General features: G+C 36.9%; 1 pseudogene; it reads right to left on the bottom strand.

Annotated features, from left to right (window-relative positions):
- Window positions 1–335: 335 nt before the first annotated feature.
- The window catches only part of LOC101420473 (aquaporin-10 pseudogene), a 48,303-nt pseudogene continuing 25,318 nt past the window's right edge, over window positions 336–23,320 (bottom strand).

Consider the following 23,320-nt stretch of genomic DNA (forward strand, 5'->3'; position numbering starts at 1 on the left):
GAGGACCAAGCTTTGGAAGTTATGCCCCTTGGTGGATAGTCTCACCCCACCCCCACCCAGCAGATTCCTAGAGCTCTCCCCATCCTGAATCAAGTGTGTACACACTCTGGGTGTACTTTGAGGAACTGCATTACTGGAATCCCTCAGAGTCAGAAAACCCACTGGAAGAGTAGTGGGTGAGGACCTCATCTTCCACCATGTCTCTCCTATCCAGGCATCCTTCCCAGTTTAGGAGGAAGAGATGGTTAAATTCATGAAAAGAGAAATTCAGGCCCCTACCCAGGGCCTAGCATTTTAACAAGAGAAAGAATGTCTGTCTTGTCATGAGGCCTGGGTCACTGGCCCTCTCCAATGTCCATGAAGAATATAAGAGTTGTCATCAATCTTAGCTTACACTCCTGCATCTGCACTGAGGCAAGAGTTTTTGATTCTGAGGCTTTATGTAGGCAAACTCAAGATATTGAGCTGGCTTGGAATCCTCAGGGTGATGCAGAGCTACCATTAGCAAATATGTGGCTGTGTCAAGATGGCACTCACCATGGGGGCTGCCACAGACACCCATGACCAGCCACTGCCAGCACTGAAGACTTCAGGGCCGCAGCCAGCCATGTAGGTGAAAAGCTGGGGACCCAGGTCCCAGGCAGGGTTGAGTAAGAATCCACAGTTGACATCATGGTTATCCTGATACCCAGGACCAGCAGCCCCACTATTACATGCTCCAGACCTGCCTGCTTCCTTTCTTCTGTGTTTCCAGGATGGCCAAGATCCCTACGATAAGGATTCTGGTATCTCATACCTGATCCAGGAAGGCATTGTTCAGGATCAATGTGGGAAGGGTAGGTAGCAAAGATGGAAGCTCTCTTCTTGAGACCAGTCACTGTCAGGTTTCCACCTATGTAATTCTGTAGGGCATCATAGTAGAAGGCATAGGTGCATCCCAAGGCACAGAAAACAGACAGTACCTGTCACAACATGTATACAGGGAGCTTAACCCAGGGGAGGCATCCCAGGAAACACATGGCCATGGGAAAGGTTGGATTCAGGTAGGCCCTTGAGACATCGCCACCCATGTAGACGGCTATCCTTACCACCAGAAAGGCAGCCAGAAATACCGTGAAGAACTTGTTTTCGGTTTCGCCACTGGTGACAACCTTGACCATGGCCCCCTGGGTGAGGAGCATGAGCACAAACACACCATAAACTCTGCCAGGTACTGTCAGTCCAGGAGTTTGGGAATCCTGAGCTGGTACTGTTTTGAGGCTGGGAGAATATCTAAATTAAGGTATCATCAAGGCAATGCTTTCTTCCAGAAGACCAGCTGCCAGCAAACTTAGCTCCTAAGCAAATGGTGGCATCTGCTGGTCTCTCCCTTCTCTTCCAGGTTTCATTGCTTTCAGCTTGTTGGCCCCATGGCTTTCTCTCATTCTGAATTTCATTCTCTTCTAAAGGACTCGAGAAAAAGAATTAGATCTCATCCTGAATGATATAGGTCACACATTAACTGAACTACCCTCAACAAAAGATCCTACTTAAATGGATTTATACCCACGGAATTTGATTATATCTGTGAACAAGTTTTTCTGGTAAATACAGCTTCAAAGCACCAGCCTTCACCCTTTTGCCCTCAAAAAAACAAGATCTTCCCATATACTAAATACATTCATTCCGTCAAATATCCCAAAAGCTTTAAGTCATTTCAGTAACAATACCAAGTGCAAAATCTCATTAAAATAGTTTACACATGTGGTTCTGTCCTGGGGCACAATGTGGACCTGTAAAACCTGGGGAAGGAGTTTTCTGCTTCCAATATGCAAAGGAGGCACAGGCATATATAGCATAAACATTCCTATTCCCATAGGGAGAAATTAAAAAGGTAATAAGGGTCAAGGCCTCAACCAATTCCATTATACCATTGTGTTCCAAGTTTTAAGAGTCCTCTATGGAAAGATGTTTTGTCCCCTGGGCCTGAGGGAGAGGCAGCCCCACCCTTTCCAAGTGCTTTCTCAGCTGCTATGCTCTCCTCAAACACTGCGGTGATGGCCAGACCCAGGGTACAGGCTCAACCCTCACAGAACAGTGGGGTGGCAGCCAGACTGTCCCCAATCCTGGGGGAAAATGCTTCACGCTCTCTAAAGACCAGGGCAAACTCAACTTTTTAATCAGAAAAATGTGCTGATGCAGCATGGTATAAGTGGATTCTCTGTACACTAGGATGTTGATATTATAAAAGAAACTTTGGTCTACTACTCCAATTTGCAGACATTTTGCTCCGGATTTCGTAAGGCTTTACTTGTTTGTAATTTTCTAAACTTTAATAAGGGGACTAGGTAAAAAGAATCTCTGTAAAATGGAGGGGATTTAATCCTCAGTTTGTGAAAAAGGGGAGCAGAAAAGAAGAGACACCACAAGGAAGAAAAAAGAAAAAAGACCATAAAATAGGTCCAGAAGTCATAAAAAGAACAGTAACATTACATACTCTAGATAAAATCAGTGAATTAGGATATCTCAGTACTTTTGCTGATAGTTAGAAAGCTGGTTAGGAAAAGGTTGATTTTGTTGCCTACAGGAGGAGAGGTGATGGGAGAGGGATATCTACATATATCAAGCGTTGAAGGAATTAGAACATGAAGGTATAGGCAACTCGAATTATGCCACTGGATATAAAATTGATGTGGGATCAAGCGAATAAAGAAAGCCTTTGTTATAGATCTTTGGAATATTTCTGTGTATTTCTGTCTTTAGTTTTAGTTCTTTGTAATTATCCCCCAATCACCAGGCTGGATAGCTATAGGAATTTTAGTTATCCTTTCTTACTACAATACCTCCCTCCCTCAGGATATATCTAATTGCTCATCTTATAAAATTAAACAAACCCAAATGATGCCACAAATCTGTATATTCACACATTTATTTTTAAGATCAAAATATGGTCCTCAATTTTTCCCTTGATTATTGATTTTGTTCCAATTTTGGCTTTGTACTTCTCATAGAGGTCATGTCCTCTTTGATTGTGCAGACCAAATGGGGATGTTCTGAAAAATTTTGTATGGTTTCTGAAATGGAGTTTTTGAAGAAGTGTTCTGTTTCTGCTACTTTTTTCCTGCTTTACAATGTTGTACATGCCCCATATCTTTTTTTCTTTTTACATTCTTTACACTTTCTTGAATATGTTCAGAAGGGGCAGGACCTTTCTGTTGTTGAATGTTTCATTCCTAATCCATAGAACAGTTACTGTCTGTGGTAACCATGATATTTGTCTATATATTTGTATAAACATCCATGTCAATGTAGATATGTGTCTGTGTACACACGCATGCATGCACACACACAGAGCAGGTGAATGTGAGGTCAGATTGAACATAGAGAAGGAATAGGAATGAGAGCTTTTAGGGCCTATGGGTTTTAAAAGGAGTGTAGTGATTTGGAGCTATGCACCCCGGAGAAACAGATTTTTTGCCTTGGTCCTTTCCTGTGTGATTAAACTCTTATAATTGGGACCTTGTGGTGAGGTTACATTGGTTAAGGTGTGGTCCAGCTGAGCTGGGATGCATCTTAATCCTATTGCTTATAGGAAAAGGGAGAGACAGCAGTTAGAAGCTGAACATTTACAGAAACCGGAAGAGAAAGGAGAGTCTTCCCTACATGTTGCCATGTGACATAAAAGAACAATGATCACCTGTGACCAGATGCAGACCACCAGTCTTCTGGAAGAAAGCATCACCTTCATGAGGCCTTAGTAGTGGACTTCCCCTAGCCTCAAAACCATGAGCCAATAAATTCCCATTGGAATAAGTCTATCCATTGCATGGTAATTGTTTTAGCTACAGGAAACTGAAAAAGAGTTAGACTTCTTTGTGAGTTAGGAAGCCATTCTCTGTGAGTTTGGCAAAGGAATGATGAAATCCATATACATTTTAAAAAGGAAAATTCTAGCTGCTGGGTTAAGAATTTGTTATATGAAAAAAGCAGTGGAAATTGAATCAAGAAAGAGAGCAAGATAGAAATATCTATCCGATCAGCTTTCCCCTCATTATTTTAACTTTTAGGCTCAATTTTAATTAAATATAGCTAACAAAGTACCATTTATTCTTTAAGAAAAGGAAAAAAGACTCAGATAATATTTACTTAGATTAGATAGTTTTGTCAAAGATACAAGTCCAATATGAAAGAGAACTTTAAAACAGAAGTATAAAATAGAAATTAGAAATTTAGGAATAGTTTCTAACTTTTTTTTTCAGGTACCAGGACTTGGGATTGAACCTGGAACCTTGTATGCGGGAAGCCAGTGCTCAATCACTGAGTCACATTTGCTCCCCTGAGTTGTTTTTATCATTTGTTTTGCTTGTTTGTTTGTTTTTTTAGGAGGTACTGGGAACTGAACTCAGGACCTCCCAGGTGCTCAACCACTTGAGACACATTCATTCCAACTAGCTTTTAAAGACATTAATTAATGTTGTTTGAAATGTTGAAAGAAATTATGTTCACATCTTATGATTTATTGATAGTACAAAGGCATTTAAAATTGGTGCATAAAGCTGCTTCAAAGAGCAAGAATGGATATAAAAGGGCAAATTGAAAGTTTCAATGAAATTCAAATACATTATTCCTTGTTACCAGGTGATATTTTTACTAAACATTGCCTCTCTAAAAAGAGAAAGCAATAAATGGATAGCAAAGGTGATCATTTATGTCACATTCAGAGAGGCATCAATAGGTTCAAATAATTTTCTGGGAATAATGAAAAATCTATTTGGAACTGCCGTAGAAATTCTGATCATGTCATATCTTTTGCACTTTTAAATCAGAAAATGTAAGACATATTACCATGTAACATGTCTTACATATTCAGTTGTTTTGTATTATAAATTTTAAAAGAATTTCAGAACAAAATGATGATCCAAAAATCATAATACACCTATAGGTTTCTAAACCTTTTCTTCAGGTTTCTGTAATGTCTAAGCATTTTATTTTCTGTTTTCTAGCTTAAAAATACTTTTCATCATTATTCTATGGTCTTGTCATAAAAACCTACATATTTTAGGGAGCTGTAATTCAACATTGTCATAAAACCAAAAGTTCATCTTATTTAAAATAATTTAAATATGAAAACAATGGTTGGAATTTATTATAATTTATATGTTTCTCAATTAAAAATAGTGTGCTTTTTCTTTATGTGATTAGCTTAGAAATTTCACAAAATCTAGAAAACCACAAACCTTACAGAAAAACAGTAGCTCTTCAAATCTATCGTTTTTAATACATTAAAGAAGAAAGTACATTAGGGCAGAAAGCTGGTTTAACTTTGTCCATTCCTTGACTTATTATGCTCTTTCCTTAGAAAAAAGACAAATACCTGATTGGTCTCATAGAAGTCATCTCTGAACACTATAACTTAGACACTTATGAAAGGCTGTATTCTCAATTATGGTCCTCTCTCCTCATTTCTAATTCATTTTTACCCAAACTTTGGTCTATGGACAACTATACCAGTCCATAAGCCTGTTGTTACCAAATCACAACAAGATACGTACAGAAATTGAGAGAGTGTTCAGAAACAAGCATGGCAATTTGTCATGATTACAATATACAAGCACATTATCAGTGGGCTTCTTTCCTTAAACAGGAGTAGAGCAGTTCATCAACATTTAGTCAAGCTGCATTTTTGTCATTCGCCATAGGACCATGTAATGAGTGTATGATTTTAATACTTTCATTTTGAAATAAGTTAAAACTTATAGAAAATTACATATATAAAATTATATATATGTATCATGTAAATGTGCATATAGTTCACATTTATATATGTGTACTATATATATACATACAAAATAATATAAATACATACAGAAAAATATATACACGTACAGAATATCATAAAAAGTATAAAGAACCCTCTTAGGTTCTTAGTCCAGAGACCCTATTTATGAGGAGAGTATATTCAGAAGGAAAGGGGGGAGGGAGGAAAGATGAAAGGAAAGTATTAAATTAGTTCAACAACTAGAAAAAAGTATAAAAATGAGAAAATATAAACATTATTTAATTTTATGACTTATTTACAAGAGTTTAAAATAATTTAAATTTTCTTTTAATTTACAGTTTAATGTTACTAGCAAATTAGAGAATAAAATTGGTTTTGTTTATTTTAAAGTATAATTTAGGGGAACAATTGTAGCTCAGTGATTGAGTACCTGCTTCATATGTATGAGGTCCTGGGGTCAATCCTTGGTATCTCCTAAAAAAAAAATCTAATTTATAGATGGCCAAAAACTATTCATTTGATTTTTAGTCAACAACAGATGCACTTTTATGAATGTGTAGGCTGTAGTGGTGGTGGTAGCATTGGTAAATTAAGTTGATGAAGTGATTTTTAGAGAAATGAAGAGCAAAAGAGTTAGTGGTGTTGTAGACATCAAGAGAGGTTCAATTATTTGCATATGAAAAAGCCAGGGCTCGTTATAATTTGGGGAAGGAAAAAGTAATTTATTTATGACCAGCCAGACTTGGGAGCTTTCTGTTGAAAACCTGAGACCCAAACATGATTTTTGAGTTCCTTTTATACAGAGGAAGGGTCAAATGGTTCTTTCAGTGCTCAATAAGCTTGAATTAACATACATCTTTTACATTCTAGGTAAGCTTTTAGCACATTTGGTTTGCATTTTCCCTGAATATTTAAAGTTTATAGAGTTTGCATTGCTAAATCATTTTTCTAGGACTGGAGTCATTGCCATGGTTACCAAGGGCAGGGCTGCAGCTCTTACTGTTCCACACACACAACTCAGGACACATACAGCTCAGGTTATTATAATTTTGGGAAGGAAAAAGTAATTTATTTAAGTTACTGGCTCCATCAGCTACCATGACTAGGCCAGTTTTAAGAAACTTGGGTGTGTGGCACAGACATGCACACAGACAATCCCGAGTTCCAGCAAATGGGGTGGACCCAGAGAGGCAAGACAGCAGAGCATTCACACACATATTCAAACACTGAAGTTTTTCTTTATAAACTACAGTCACTTTGCCAATGGCAAGGGAGGTTTCCAGCTTAACCAAACTTTACCACTTTATATAATTAAATGATCTTAACACCAGCATCTAGCAGACAGACAGATGCACAAATCCTATCAATCTGACTCAAAATTTTTATATATATTTTCTTTGGCATGGCAGCCCTCACAGCCATTACAAACTTTAGAAAGAGAGAACACTTAACATTAACACCTGAACAGGATCTCCTGCCTATGCTTGCTATCTATAAAGCAAATTCATTTGCAATTCAGCACCATAACAAAAGATTCCAGCTAGACCTTTTCACTGTTTAACTTTACACCCAGACCTAGCTTCACTAGAAAGCCAATTTGTTTTCCTGTAACCAAGTTTTTCAAATTCCAGACCAATTTCCAGGATGTTAGGACTTGAACCTATAAATATCCTTTCTTATTATAATCAAGCCTTCACTACCTCAGTGGAGACAAGACTAGACCCAGATACTAACATGCAGTTAGACAAACCCGAGCTAGGGTTTTTTCTGACTATGCTCCACGGGGAGTCTTACCTTCTTCTGTGTTTGGAGTCCTTTTTGTTCCCAGAATTTTTTTCCAGACCTTCCAATTGCCCTCACTTTTTGTTGAGGAGATTTTCAGTGGAGCCAACATATTTTCTGGGTTAAATGTAATCTAGGGGTACCCAGATTGAGGTTTACCTGAGTCCTCCTGGCTTCCTTGGGCATCTGGAAGGGGTAGTGAAATGCTACCTTCTCTGACCTTCATTTGCAAATCCTGGACAAGCCCCCAAATGTCGTAGACATCAAGAGAGGTTCAATTATTTGCATATGAAAAAGCCAGGACTCATTATAATTTTGGGAAGGAAAAAGTAATTTATTTATGACTGGCCAGACTCAGGAGCTTTCTGTTCAAAACCCAAGACCTAAACAAGATTTTGAGTTCCTTTTATACAGAGGAAGGGCCAAATGGTTCTTTATTTCAGTGCTCAATAAGCTTGAATTAACATACATCTTTTACATTCTAGGTAAGCTTTTAGCACATTTGGTTTGCATTTTCCCTGAATATTTAAAGTTTATAGAGTTTGCATTGATAAATCATTTTTCTAGGACTGGAGTCATTGCCATGGTTACCAAAGGCATGGTTGCAGCTCTTATTGTCCCACATGCACAGCTCAGGACATGTACAGCTCAGGTTATCTATGAAGAAATGGACTCCCACATCAGTGGTAGTTTCCCTTAGAAGTATTTTGGCTTAGATGACTTTGTATTTTCTCTCTCTTCCAGTTCTTTCATACTCCAGTCACAGTAACATTTCATTTCTAATTTGTTAAAAGGCAGACCTCAGGAAAAGATTGTTTGCTGACTTGTGATTGATCAGTAAACCTTGTATTATAAATGCTTGGCCTCTTCTCCTAGAAACTTGTAAGAATATCTGTTTCATTGAGTATATTTATATCAATAGATTTCCCACATAATTACTGTAACTATGTAAATTCTGCCATACTGAAAAACATTGTAAAGGTTATCTGCCAGAACACATTCTTTAGAACTCCTGCTGCCCCTCACTGTGCCTTCCCCATCTTCATGTGGACATGGATTATAAAAGACACCTCTCTGGAAGCAGATGTGGCTCAACTGAGAGCATCCATCTACCATATGGAGGGTCCAGGGTTTGATCCCCAGGGCCTCCTGACCTGTGTGGTGAGTTGGCCCATACGCAGTGCTGCCACATGCAAAGAGTGCCATGCTGTGCAGGAGTGCCCCCATGTATGGGTGCCCCATGCACAAGGAGTGCACCCCGTAAGGACAGCTGTCCAGCATGAAAAAAGCACAGCCTGCCCAGCTGCTGCAGCATGATGACAGCAACAGGGGGGAAAGAGAGAGAAATAAATAAAACAAATCTTTTTTCAAAATTAAAAAAAAATAAAAGACACTTCTCATTTGCAATGAGATGTGGATTATTGAGCTCAGAACTGTCTGGAATTGTCATCTCTCCTCCCACCACTGAGGATAAGGACTCCACATAACTCCTCTAAAAAGTGTCCTTTTATTCACCAAGTTGGATTTGTCTGAATTATTCTTTGATCTGATGTATCCCTCTCAGTTTCTCGAGAAACTATTGTTTTATACAGCTCCTCTCTGTACTCAGACTGTTGTGGAATTTAAGAGAAGTTCAATTATTTGAGTATAGAGAGGCCAGGACTCAGGAATGATTTTGAGAAGGAAAAATGGTTTATTGACGGCCGGCCGGACTCGGGAGCTTTCAGTTTGAATCCCGAGCCCCAAACAAGATTTTCAAACGTCTTTTATACAGAGAGGAAAGGCCAAATGGTCCCTTTGTTTCAGTTCTCAATAGGCTTCAATTAGCATATATCTTCCACATCTTAGGTAAGCTTTTAGCATGGACTCCAGACATTCTAGATAAGCCTTTAGCATATTTGGTTTTTGCATTTCCCCTAAATACTTAAAGTTTATAGCCCCCATTGTTAAACATTTCCTGGGACTGGAGCTGCTGCTAGTCCCCAAGGGCAGGACTGCAGCCCCCCACCGTTCCACACCCACAAGTCAAACAACTTAGTTATCTCTGAAGAGACAAAGAGCCTTCCACCCATAGCCCACATCATTCCCCCCTTTTGTCAAAGTTTACTTGCTAAGCTTTGGCATAATTATTGTTGGAGCTATGAGGTGGATGGCTGTTTGTTGTCTTGACTGATTATTTATCAGTCTTTAGTACAGCATCCAGGACCGTTTTTAGAAGTTTAGAACTTTTCATTCTGGACAGCAGAATCTTGGGCAGGGGCCTCCCGCAGTTATTCTGCTGCCACTGGCACTCACGTGGATTTCCAGTCAGGTTCCAGATCCATCTATTACTTTTATTTTACTTTTAAAGAGTTTACACCTTTAATTTAAAAGGGGTGCTGAAGGGAGACGATCTCTTTTCTATAACTGCTTCCTGCTGGCCATGGGCTGTAGTCATTGCCTAATAAGGTGTAAAACTCTTTAATTTATTCTAACTGGAGGAAGATGGATCTGGCATTCTGTACGAAGTTGGATGAAGTTTTCATATGGTTAATAAGATGTTCACTCTGAAAGAAACAAACTTAATTAAAATTTTGGAATACCTGTTTTTAAAAGAGGACACATTGGATTACAGAGGTAGACAAGGTTAGGTGCCTATAAAGATGGCATTCCTTAAAAGCTGGTGGGAACAGCATATATATTCTTTTTTAAGTTATCCATCTTTAGAGAGAAATTGCAACAGACACTTAGCTTTGTCTGAAGACACATTCCAAGCTGTTCAATGATTGACACTCATTCGCTCTGTCAGATGCTCCTGGTGAACTGGTACTCCTTGGGCAACTGGCTTCACTCAGGATTAGAACACTAATTTGGAAATACTCTTAGTTTTCACCTGTGGGAGTGATCAGAACTACAGAATAAAGATTTTTACACCTTGGTTTTCATTGTACAATTTCTAGCAATTTTGACTTGTTCAATAGGTGACTCACCATCAGCAAGCAAGCCTCACTTTTGCTAACTGAGACTGGCTGAGACTGCCACCTTATTCTATAGACATGTTATTAACTGTTTAGAAAATGATTTTACCAGGAATTTAACATGTCTAATAATATACTTCTGCACTTGATCCAAAATAGAAAAGATAACATTACAATTATTAGGCATATATTTAGTACAGGATAAAAGTACAGCACTTAATATTAACTAATGTATTACTTAATGCATAAGGATTCAGAGTTGCCATTATTAGTTTTGAGTTTCAGGTTTGTAATACTTTACATGTTATCTCTCCATGAGAGCAGGCCATAATGCCAATTGTGTTTAAGTTTTACTTACAGTCTCCTGGTATCATGGCTCCACTTAGCATGTTCTTCAACGCAGTGAGCAAGTTGCAGCATCCTTCCAGTATTCCAGAGATTTTCCAGTATTCTACTAGCCTGGTGCATAGTGCTCTCTGGCACCATGGAACAGTGCCAGTCTGGAGGCGATGTCCATTGTACACTTGGCTGTACCGAGTCATTATTGGCTGCAGGAGCTTGAAACTGCAATATAGTTTCCATCGACTTCAGGAGCAGAACCAGAGACTGATATAGCACATATTTTTAATTGAGGGGTCAGTGACCAGCCTAGCCAATAACTCACATGGAGAGGCCACCTGTAATGTATACAAGGCCTGGTTCGAATGCACAAGAGTTTGACAATGTTCAAGTTTATTCCTTGTTTTATATATATTTTAAACAACTTAACGCAATACATATATCAAATGACTATTTACTTACACAATTTTACTATGAAGATAACAGTAGGTACTTTACTTTAGTAATAGAGGAAAAATATTATTTTTCATTGTTAGAATGAAAACAGAATATTTCCAATAGAATCAAGACAACTTTTTATTACCATTTACTTAAATGTGTATTTTGCAGTGGCCTTCAGACAGGTTTATTATCATGAAGTTATTTCTGCTACCAATACCAATCTAAGTTTCTTTAGTTAACAATGACTTCTACAATTAGAACTATTTAAACATTTTCAGTTTGGAAGATGTTTTACAAACTCCTTATAATTGACTATAACCGCATTGACTAGAACACCTCATGTTTAAATAAACTTACTAAATTACAATTACCAATGAAAGAAATTTACTCTTTATTTAAGAGAGCATATCTACAATCTTTTTCCTTTAGCCTAATTTCACCAATGTGAACTTACAATTTTCATTACTGTAAAGATTTTATACATATGTTAATTTAGTTTATAAATTAACTATGGGAGATTACACTCAAGTTAAATAAAATTGAAACCATAATAGTTTATGCAAGGAATGTTCTCTTTTTCCCTTACAGGAAGCTAAAAACTTCTTTTCTTTAAGTTATGAAAATTATTAATTTAAAAGCATAACTGACTACCAGGTTTTAAAACACATGCATACTGACTACCAGGTTTTAAAACACATTACACAATTACTTAATTTTTTTAAAAATCATAACCCAGGAAAGATCTCTCCATAATTTTTATGGACTTTCCTTTACTTACTGAAATTTGTTAATAGAGCCACTAATTACCTTATTTTGTTGGAAAGAAATCTTCTGGAAGAAAATAAGGCTCACCAGATTGTGGAGAAGAAAATAATTTATTCTCAATCTTGCAAGAAGGGGCACAGAGCCAGATATGGCTGGTGCCCCGAACAAAGAAAAATGACACAATTTATACCCCTAAGCCTAGCATGCAAGCTCTTCCTCTGTTTTTCCATAGATTGGATACTTCAGAAGTTACAGCTTATCTGAGATTTAACTTTCCCATGCAAAAGTTTGATTTAACTGCTTCCTCTATCACATTCCAACCATTTTAGTTTTTACCTGCTCCCCCCTTTTTCAAATAAGGAATAGAATTTAGTGCTGAAATGGCACCGACTTAGTTAGCTCCTTCTTGGGCATCCTTCCACTGCCCATAGGACTGGCCTAAACTGGTCTCCTCCACTGCTGTCCAACCCGGGAGTGGGAGACTGAGGCAGCAGGCCGCCAGGTTACATCAACATTTTTCTTATGTGAAAATTAACCTAATCTTTGTGTGTTTTTTTTTTTTTTTTTTTTGCAATTTATGGCTGACAAAGGTTTAAACTGGGAGATTACCAGGCAAACTGATTCTTAATTCCCTAGCCTAGTAGATAGGTTTAATCTGCCACACCTAGTCTTGCCTTAAAAGCTCTTGCAAAGAGGAGGCCCTTTCCCAATTGTTTCCATAATCAGATTTCTATGACTTTTTCATCCTGCTTAGTTCAATTTGGGCTTTAAGAATATTTATAAATATAACTGCATATTTAATTTTTAACAATTTGAATAGACCTCTTTTAAGAATTTTTATTTGTTAATTTGATATTATCCTGATGTATGAAGACATACATTGAGCATTTTTTTTTAAAAATGGGCAGACACAAAGAGTTAGACACAAACACAATTCATTGATATTACTTGTAATTTGCATTATTTTATATACTGTTTAGCTTAATTAATTAGGGGTCCAGAAATACATATTACTTATATAACTGCATATTTAACCTCAACAATTTGAGCAAATAGGCAGACATGAATAGTTTGACACAACAACATGACTTTAGTTACTTTAAACTTTTCAAAGACTTTTGAAACTCTTCTTAATTTGCACTATGACCATGCAGTTTACCACAAGAATTTTCTTTCTTACTTAATGGATTGTAATAACCAAAATGTTCTCAATGCCTTAGCACCATTTTGTTTTAGAACTTTATATTTTACCTTGAAATTAGCAGAATTTTGGATAAGCAACAAGATTAATTTTATATATATTTACTGAGGCTATTTGAAGCCTCAGGGAGACAGACTGCTTTCTCTCATGAATTGCCACTCTTAGGAACACTGACCGTCAAGGCAGGAGACTTCTCCCCCCTCCACCCCCCTTTTGGTTTTGGAGATAATAAAACTCCAGTGGCCATTTAACCTTATTCTATCAGGCAGCAATTTATTTAGTTTACACTTGAATTCATGAGAGAAAGGGTTACTAATACCAGAAGAGGAGACAGTGATGTCCCAGCTCTTCTCAATTATGAAATAACCATAGGCAAAGGCAAAGGGTGAGGTTAGGCTTGAAGTAACCATAAACAAAGGAAAGGTTAGTGTAGAATTTACACTTAAATAATAGTTTCAGGCTAAATTCACCCAGCTATAATCTCAGTTATTGTCTTTCCACTGTTTTATAATATAAATGCATTTATAAATGATTTTAACTCTTAGTTACAGTTTTTATTAATTTTTTAAAACCTATTAATTTTATAACACCTTTAAATACCTTTCATTCAACTTATAACATATTAAATGAACTTAACCATTACTTTAATTTTTCCTTTAAAGTAAAAGAATAAATCTCTTGCAGTTAGTTTGAAATAAAAGGCTACTTTTCAGGATTTGATTTCTAGAACATAAAATGTTCTTTTAAAAGAGGTAAGAAGACTCTTCTTCAAACATTGAGGATATGATGAGGTTAAAGCACGAGAAGCTATTGATAAAATATTTTCTTTGTATATTGATCTTACTCAATTTAATCATAAAAATTTCCCTTCCACAAACCTTCTACACTTTCAGTATTCATTCAGGTTCTGTCCCACACTCTACTCTTTCCAATAATCAATCATTTTATCTTAGGACAAAATCATCTTCTGTTGCCTTAACAATAAAAACACACTCCATATATCCCACATGCTAAGTTACCAGGCAAACTTCTTACAACATATAATTACCATTAATACTAAACAAGTTTGTTAAAATAATGAACTTTTCTTCTCTTTAAATACTTAGTAGCATGTAATACCAGAAACAGTTTTTTTGGAAGCAAGTTGGCAGGGGAGATTGGCTGCCGAATAAGTTTGTTATAAAATTGCCTTTTATTATTATTATTATCAATTCAGTTTTGTTAAATAATGACTTTCTGCAATTAGCCACTTAAATACCTTAAACAATGCTTTGTAAAACTTTTATAATTATTTATACCCTTAAGACAGATTTTACCTTCACAGAACACATTCTCTCACTTAAGGTTACTACAATACCTTCTAAGAACCAGAGCAGAATGCAAACGTATTTTGGCTTTGACACCCTAAGGAGGGAAATTTACTGCATTTATTCTGATTCTGCTTTTCACCTCCTTCAATCCCCCCCCCCCCTTTCAGGCAGTCGGGTGCACAACAAACAGGAATGCGGCTTATGAATAGAAGGGTGGACTCACTGGAAAGGGGCAAGCCGCTCCCCGATTTCCAGCTTTCAGCCAAAATGGGCAGACAGAACCTACTCAAATTTGGCAACTCTCCCAGGAACCCAGCCGCCCTGACTGGGACATTCCCAACAAACTTGGGTGCTTGGCGCAGACACAGATGGCCTCCAAGCCCCGGCAAAGGGCCAGACCAGAGACAAGACAGCAGAACATGCACAAACATCTAGACTCCTCAGCTTTTGCCCCAGAATCATTTCACCCCCTTGCCAATGGCAAGGGAGGGCTCCAGCTCAGCTGTAATTCTACTTTATGTAAGGACACAACTCCAACACTAACATTGAGCTGACACAGACAGAAGCACAAAGGTCACTAATCTGACTCACAAGTTTATATATTTATTTTCACCACGGCTGCCCCCACAGCCATCACAAACCTCAGAACACTTAACATTTGGTATAAAGCGAATTCATTCACAAATTAGCACCATAACAAAAGATTTCAGCTAGACTTTTCCACTGGTTAAACTTTACATCCAGACCAAGCTCCACCAGAAAAGCCGATCCATTTTCCTGTAACCAAGTTTTGTTTTCCTTAATCTAGACCAATTTCCAGGATATTAGGACTTGAACCTATAAATACCCTTCCTATTAAAATCGAGACTCCACTCCTTTAGTGGATATAAGACCAGTACCAGATTCTAACATGCAGTTAGACAAACCCAAAACACCAGGGCTTTTCCCCGGTTTTCCTCCTTTTCCCAAGCCTAGAGAGAACGGCTTCCCCCCAGCCTTCTGGGGCTACTAGGGTTCTCTCGGGAGGTGATCAGCCTCCCCTTCCTAGCAATTAAACTAGGGCCTTCCAGACTGTGCTCACCCGGGGAGTCTTACCTTCTTCCATGTTCGGAGTTCTTTTTCGTTCCCAGAATCTTTCTCTTCAGACCTTCCATTGCCCTCGATTTTTGTCGGGAAGATTCTGGTGGAGCCCACATCTTTTCTGGATTAAATTTAATCCAGGGGCGCCCAGATTTGGGGTTCACCCGAGTCCTCCTGGCTTCCTCGGGGATTTGGAAGGGGCAGCAAAATGCTACCGTCTCTGGCCTTCATTTATTATCCCACCAGAGTCACCAAAAATGTTGTGGAATTTAAGAGAAGTTCAATTATTTGAGTATAGAGAGGCCAGGACTCAGGAATGATTTTGAGAAGGAAAAATGGTTTATTGACGGCCGGCCGGACTCGGGAGCTTTCAGTTTGAATCCCGAGCCCCAAACAAGATTTTCAAACGTCTTTTATACAGAGAGGAAAGGCCAAATGGTCCCTTTGTTTCAGTTCTCAATAGGCTTCAATTAGCATATATCTTCCACATCTTAGGTAAGCTTTTAGCATGGACTCCAGACATTCTAGATAAGCCTTTAGCATATTTGGTTTTTGCATTTCCCCTAAATACTTAAAGTTTATAGCCCCCATTGTTAAACATTTCCTGGGACTGGAGCTGCTGCTAGTCCCCAAGGGCAGGACTGCAGCCCCCCACCGTTCCACACCCACAAGTCAAACAACTTAGTTATCTCTGAAGAGACAAAGAGCCTTCCACCCATAGCCCACATCAAGACCAAGTAGAGTTGCTCATTTGTAGCTACAGTTGATGACTGTATTAGTCAGCCAAAGGAGTGCTGTTGCAAAATAGCAGAAATTGGTTGGTTTTTATAAAGGGTATTTATTTGGGGTAAGAGCTTACAGATACCAGGCCATAAGCATTAGTTAAAGTCTATTTTCATGTGTTGGAGCAAGATGACTGCTGATATCTGTGAGGGTTCAGACTTCCTGGGTTCCTCTCTTCTAGGTTCTTGCTTCTTCCTCAGCTCAGAGTTCCTCTCTTCCAGGGTCCTGCTTCTCTTTCCTCTGTGTGCTTACTTCCTGGGACTCCAGCTTAAGACTTCAGCATCAAACTCCAACATCAAAACTCCAATATCAATAACCCTCTACTCTGTCCTTTGCCATGCCTTTTATCTGTGAGTCCCTAACAACTAAGGCGTGGGGACTCAACACCCTAATGACATGGCTCAATCAAATCCTAATCATAACTTAATCATACCCAGGTTCAGACCAGATTGCAAACATAATCCAATATCTATTTTTGGAATTCATAACCGTATCAAACTGCTACAATAATATAGCCTGTGCATGAATTCAAACTTACCTAATTCTGTGTCCAAGTGTGCTTAAAAGCTAATTAAGTTATATAGGCCCTATAGGCTTTGATTATTCAAAAAGGAGGTAGACTGAATGTGTATTAAAATTTACATCCAGACAGCATGTGTACGATATGTTAATTCAAGCTTACCTAGAGGGTGGGCGATATGTTAATTCAAGTTTACCTGGAGGGTGGGTGACATGTTAGTTTAAGTTCACCTGGAATGTGGGTGATATGTTAATTCAAGCTTACCTGGAATGTGGATGACATTCAAGTTTAGCTGGTATTCAAACAAATGGCTAAACCCTAACAAATTAACAAAGTTTTTTTGACCCCTAAACCTCTCCTGGCCCCACCACATGTGTCTCTTGTATAAAAATAACCTAAAAGCTCTACTCACGGCTCAGTTTTTTGGACAGGAGTCTGCCAGGTCTGGCCAGTCATAATAAATCTTCCTTCTCAGAGATTCCTGAGTCCTAGCCTTCAATACGTGATCATTGAGTCCTCTCTGCTTCCACAACAACAATGATGGATCATTAAAACTACACTGTGCTATTTCTGTATATACTAGAGTAATGAAGAATTGAAACCTAGGACACTTACATAGCATGTATGGCTACTTGACAGTTAGCTTAACTGGATATATTATCCTTGGTTCAAGATTTCTTAATTTCTTGAAAATGCTGCTCCACTGTTACTTTGTTTTCTATGTTGGCTTTTAGAAGTCTGTGTCAGTGTAATTCTCTTACCCTTGTTAATTATTTCATCATTTTTTCTGGAGACTCTGTATATTTTTCCTAATATTTAAAGTCCAGTAGTTTAACCAGGATATGGCTTGGATTTGACCATTCTGAAGCAAGCTAGTAAGATAGGGAATCAATAGATGGGTCTGGAACCTGTCAAGAAGTACACATGGACATCAGTAACCCCCAAAATGACTGCTAGACAACCCCCACCCCCAAGATTCTGCTATTCAGAACAAAGACTTCTTCTGGAAGCCAGAAGAAATCCCAGATATTCCCCAAGGACTTTATCCTTGGGTCCTCACTGGGGGATTGATAAGTGGGGTAATCAATCAAAACAGCAAACAGCTGAAAATCATTCCCTGCCATTAGCAAAGAAGTGGAATAATTAACAGTTCAAAAAGGCAGGCACAGAGTCTAAGCACACTCTCACTCTCCTCTCTCTTGCCTTTGAACCCATTCCCGCCCTCTGTGAACCGTTCTCCCCATTTATCCTCTGCCATGTGGCCATGCAAGTAAACCTGGGCATTTATAATCTATAACGGGAAATTGTAGCTTATAAATTAGCACTCTTTATCACTTTTCATGCCCTTCCTCTCTACCTAGGACCCCTGATCTATTATTTCTCCCATTTCTCGTCTCTCCCTGCCTGAATAAATTACTGGCCTAATTCACCTGGCATGCTCTTAAAATTCATTTCTGCAATATAGCAGAACCTGGTAACAATTCTGTTCAAATTCCTAGGTTACTTGTTGGGATGCTTTAACGTAATATTCAGACCTTTTTACATTTGTGAAAATTTATGGGCTACAGTTTTAAATATTAGTTCTGATCAATTGATTTGAGATCATTCTGAGACTTCAGTATAGGAATGTTAGATCATTGTTTCCTTTCTTCCATATCTATTATTTTTTTCCTCTGAACATTTTTATTTCATTCTTTACCTTATTCTCTTAGTAACTTTACTGCTTTTCCTTTATTAAATTTTAATTTGAATAATTTCCTTCTTGGGTACTTTGTAAATTAGGCTTCATATCTGATGTGATTTTGTCTTTTTCTTTTAATTCTTTCCTGATTTTAAAAAACCTCTTATTTTCTTATTTTTGTCCATTATATTCTTATCCTTGTATTTATAATTCAAAGTGAGGGTTTGTTTTTTTTTTTTAATTTCTTCACATCCTTGCCCAAGGATATGCAATTTTGCTTGGAGTGTCTCATTATATTTTCTCCGCCTTGTTTAGTGGAAGGAGAATTTTCACTAGCAAAAGATGTGTTTGTATGTTCCCACATACTTACTTGAAGACTTTAAATTCAGTTTAGAATGATGTGCTATAGTTCTCTTCAGTTTCATAGCTTTACAGCTCACCTATCTAATCGCTACCATTATTCATTTAACATATTAATTTTGCACAAGAAAAAAGCATGAACTTTCACATTAAAATATTATAGTCAAAACACCACACTCAGCTAAGATGGAGTTGAAGAAGGACAACCACCACACCATGGAGCCTAGAGTGATTACAACTGAAAGTGGGAGGATTGCATCCAGCATCCATGTGGAATCTGAGCCTCCTCTTGACATAGAGGTGCAATGGACACAACCAATCCAGTGTCCACATAGAAAAGGTGGCATTGGATTGGGAAAAGTGGACATGGTGGCTGATGGGTATGGGGAAAGGCAGGAAGAGATGAGAGGTGGAGGCGTCTTTGGGACATAGAGCTGCCCTGGATGGTGCATCAGGGGCAATCACCGGACACTGTAAATCCTCACAGGGCCCACTGGATGGAATGGGTGAGAGTATGGGCCATGATGTGGACCATTGACCATGAGGTGCAGAGGTGCCCAAAGATGTACTTACCAAATGCAATGGATGTGTCATGATGATGGGAATGAGTGTTGCTGGGGGGGGGAGAGGTGGGGTGGGGGTGGTGGGGTTGAATGGGACCTCATATATATATTTTTTTAATGTAATATTATTACAAAGTCAATAATAAATAAATAAATACTAATTGTACCTTATAAGAAGAATCTGTTGATAGATCTTAACTACTGAGGAAAATAAAGAGTAGGCATTTAGCCATACAGTTTAAAAAATATATATATATATTATAGTCAAAACATATATCAATGGTATTTATATAACTAAAAAAAGTCATAAAAATACACACTATTTTCTCTGTGTACACATCTTTGAACTTATTATACTCTTCCTTTCATCATTATGAAAGTGATTCATGATTTTTTTTCATTCAAAATTTTCTCATTCAAAGAAAACCTTCACACTAAGAAAACTTGAAAATTTGAGGAGACAATAATAATCACTATTTTTAATCACTTTCGTTTCTAACTTATAGAAAAAAATTTATCAAATAACATTAATTTGGAAAAAGCATTGTAAAGTGGAACAAACATCTAAAGAATAAGACCAATTAAGAGGAGGTGGGTGAAAGAAATAGAAATTTTCTCTGTGCTTTTTATCAATACTTCCACTTTGGTAAGCCTGGAGGACAATGATTAATGAAGAATATATAATATGCTAGTAAAAAGCAAAAACAGTCCAAATATAATCATTTGTAATAAACCATCTTTCAAGACCAAAATAAATAAATATTGGGCAAATTTAAATTTAGAATGGAAACCAAGTGCATTTTATAGTAGCACAACCCTTCTTATTATGGAAATTTCTTCAAAATTCAAGTTTATTGTGGCTATGATCTCTTTCTCACCTGACTTATGGGGCCTGAAATATCACTTGACTATAAACTTTTTGGCTGATAAGATAATATACAGATGTTTTATGTAATTGTGACTTTTTGAAAGTAATGAAGCTATTTTAATGTTGAAAATATCATCTGGGCAAAAGATAATTAAAGATAAACAAGTCCTTTATCCACATCTTCAGTGTAAATCCTGTTGCCATGCTGATTTCTTCCTATTCAGAATTTTTTATTTGTCCCTCGTAAAACATGGCACATAAAACCAAGCAGTAATGCCTTCCACCAAATTTTAGTGGTAATGATGGAGTATAAGCATAGAAAAAAAGAAGGGGAAGAAGAGATAAATGAAAGGAGGTATAAGAGAATTTGAAGGGAATTTTTAATATTGATATTAAATTTTGGCAAAAATGTTATATGTTATGGATATATTATAATTCATAATATATATATTTCTTATCCTGCTAGAGACAAATACGTTTTTTAAAAAGATGCCTGTTTAATATATCCAAGATTAGCCGAATTATTATCTCTAAAATATGTATTTATATATTAGAATCTGTTGATGAATATTTCAATAAAAGACTTCAGAAATCCAGGTGTATTACTCATTCAACTAAATTTGTAGGTCTGAAAGAGCTTTGAGTTTTCTGATATGCTTCCATCTATGATTTCTAAAAAAATAAACACGTCATTTTTTCATAGATTAATTTCACCGTTTATCTATTTTGTAGAAGTGAAATGCTTACAGACTAAAAGGTTTTAGTAAACAATAAGGAAAAATCTCACTGCAGCTTTTTGCTATTTGCTTTAGTTGCAACCCACAATTGCAAATTCCATTCGTTATAGGCAGTTAGAATGCCCTTTCTTGCCACTGTGCCTCGTCTGCTCAATTAAAGCATTGGCTGATAGCGGTAGGAAGCAACGCTGTCTGGGCTTAGGTTGATACCAATAAAATGAAATGAAGTATTTGTGGCAATTACCAGAACAAAATGGGATTAGAAAAAATACTGCCAGAATGAAAAGAAAAATATTGTTTTGATTTGAAATACCTTGACAATTAAAGCTAAAATGAGGGTGGTGTTCGCTTGTCTCTTTGTTTTATTTTTGCTATGAAATATTTAAAATGCTGCTTCAGTATTCAAGCCCACATTATTAGTGAAACTGAATACTTGAAAAAGAAAATGATAGCAAATAAAATTTTGTGTACTTTTGAGTTTACAGAAAGCTTACAATGCAATAAAAAAGGGACGTGTTCACCAAATAATAGTTTAATAAAGCATGGGGAAGTAGAAAGTGTTCAAAAGTTGAAGGAAGGAGTCTTGGATTCTGGTTCCAGACCTGCCAGTTACAAAACTTGTATGACCACTGATATGAGGTTATTTTCAGGCAGTTTCTATATTTTGAAAATAAAAATTAAAAATAACTGTTGCCTTATCTACCTTACACATTGCTGTGCAGATGGAATCATAAAATGTGGTTGAAAGAGACTAATAAAAGTTGCACATGTATTATTGCAGTTAATCTATAGTAAACTCTAAGAACTCTAAGTAACATACTCAAAATTATGAGAGCCTATCAGGTAGAAATCCATTTTTATGCCATCTTTACTCTCCTAAAATGAAATTCATAGAAAAGTAATTTTCCTACATACACATTTTGAACAAAAGCATTGCAATTACCTGTCATAAAATTTGAAAAAAAGTAAAATGATTTATAATTAAAAAATACATATTTCAGTATGTAAATGTCAAGACATAACCCTTCTGAAAGACATAACAAATGAGCCATATGGTCATATATGTAGGATTACTGAGAAAATCATATCTACAAATATAGACTGTAGCTAGGTTGTACAGGAAATTCAACACCACAAACTGTGCTGTGTTCATTGATGTAACTTCCTGAAACTATAAACAATTCTTGTGAGTATACGAACCAAGAAAACATACCCACCTTTCTATTCCCGGAAAATTCTGCATATATTAAAATGATGCATAAATACATTAGCTTTATTTGAAAAATGAATTGAGTCGAAGGTTTTTGACAGGCTTTCCAATGACATGAATGTCTAGTGGAACATTAAAAAATTTTGCAGGATATGAGATAAGTCTCAATTACACAAGAATATATTGTAAATATTGCCGATTTTCTAATATCTCTGACTAGTAGATAGTAGAAACTGAAGGCCAATAATATGCTTAAAATCATTTTGATAATCAATAATACATACATTTTGCAAAATATCCACCTATGAATCTTTAGACCAATAATGTCCAAGTTATTTTTTCCCACAATATTAAGTCTAGTGCACAAAAAATGACTATGTTTTGATAATGATGATTGGTTGATTTGGTCCATATTTTATTTTAATGCTAGTCAAATGCATGTGGAGGTTTTCTTCAATCTTATTTTTAATTTTGACTGTCAGTCTTTGTAAAGTCCCAATTTTAGTAAAATCATTCAACTGCTTATTACTCTAGATTTTTTCAGATTCAACCTGTCTATGTACAGCTTATGATCTTTCACAAACTTAGCTTGTTATTATGATATGGTTTATGCCAGTGAATAGTTTTTCTCTGAATCTAGATTCTCTTGTATCCCTGTATCAAATTAATATCTGCTAATTCAAGATCTTCACTACTGTTCACATTAGGAACATCCTACCCAAGTTCATTTAGGATGCACATGTTCAGGTTTTCACCATTCCTCAAATGAACTTTTGCAATAATTTCTTAAATGGTGTCAGATTTAAACATATGTCTGGGAATGGTATTTTCTTGTTTATACCTTTCAGATTACAAGATAAAGCCCATTTTCCTTGCTAAGGCACTCAAGACACTTTAAGATTAAGTAGTTCACCCAGGATACGGATTCTATGCTTTTCAGGTTTTTGCAGGTTTCTTCTTGATCC

Source organism: Dasypus novemcinctus, chromosome 4, assembly GCF_030445035.2.
Source record: "Dasypus novemcinctus isolate mDasNov1 chromosome 4, mDasNov1.1.hap2, whole genome shotgun sequence".
NCBI lineage: Eukaryota > Metazoa > Chordata > Mammalia > Cingulata > Dasypodidae > Dasypus > Dasypus novemcinctus.